This window comes from Syngnathoides biaculeatus, chromosome 18, assembly GCF_019802595.1.
Source record: "Syngnathoides biaculeatus isolate LvHL_M chromosome 18, ASM1980259v1, whole genome shotgun sequence".
NCBI lineage: Eukaryota > Metazoa > Chordata > Actinopteri > Syngnathiformes > Syngnathidae > Syngnathoides > Syngnathoides biaculeatus.
Window position 1 is genome coordinate 16,298,440 of NC_084657.1, and position 1,115 is coordinate 16,299,554.

Sequence of the window (1,115 nt, forward strand, 5' to 3'; positions counted from 1 at the left end):
ACAATTATAATGATTGTCAGCTTTTCGTGTTTTTTAAAGACTATCCATCCATCCATTTTCACAAGGGTCATGGGGAGTGCCAGAGCCTATCCCAGCTGTCAACGGGCAGGAGGCGGGATACACCCTGAACTGGTTGCCAGCCAATCGCAGGGCACATGGACACAAACAGCCACACTCACAATCACACTGAGCGTTTCCAATGAATGTTGCATGTTTTTGGGATGTGGGAGGAAACCGGAGTGCCCGGAGAAAACCCACGCAGGCAAGGGGAGAACATGCAAATTCCACACAGGCGGCTCCGGGATTGAACCCGGGACCTCAGAACTGTGAGGCCAACGCATTACCATATGATCTACCATGCTGCCTTTTTAAAAGACCAACTCAATTAATTAAAAAACTAGTACATTACCTTTTAGCACCACTAAAGTCCAGCCAGTCGTGGAAGTTAAAGTTCGACCCCAAATTATGGGGGGGAAATACGCTTTCCAATTGGCACAGAATCTAGATACTCTTGTTCAAAGTTGAGGCTGTTATATTTTAATATTAAATTGGGTGAACATTTTACACGTGTGTGACAGTCAAGAATGTAAAACACCAAAAGCATTGCTTGCACAATTAAATAACGATTTTATGATGACTACTAACTTTGAATGATTTACCATCACATTAGACCCTCAATCAGAGTTGACCGGGGGAGAGGCAGCGTAGGCCGTGGACTGGTCGCGAGCCAACTGCAAACAAATTAGCATTCACACGTTTGGGCAGTTTTGAGTCTCTTGAGTTATTTTCCTTTTCGTATTTTTGTTCACGTGAAAGGTAGCTGGAGTACTTGGGGGTATGGAAATGAAAGACACACAAGCACAGGGAAAACATGTCAATTCTACACAGGAAGGCAGGAGCTGAAATTCAAACCTCTAACCACAGAGCTGTGAGGCAAACATGCTAACCACTTGTCACTGCGCCGATCACATTCTGTCGTTAGCTCACCATTGATAAATTTAATGACAAATGTGGAAACTAATATGAGTTGTCAGTGATGTGCCTCACGCATCTTAGTTTTCAATGTTTTTCATTTTCATAATAGTGTAAAAAGAAGCTAACAACTGTCACAATAA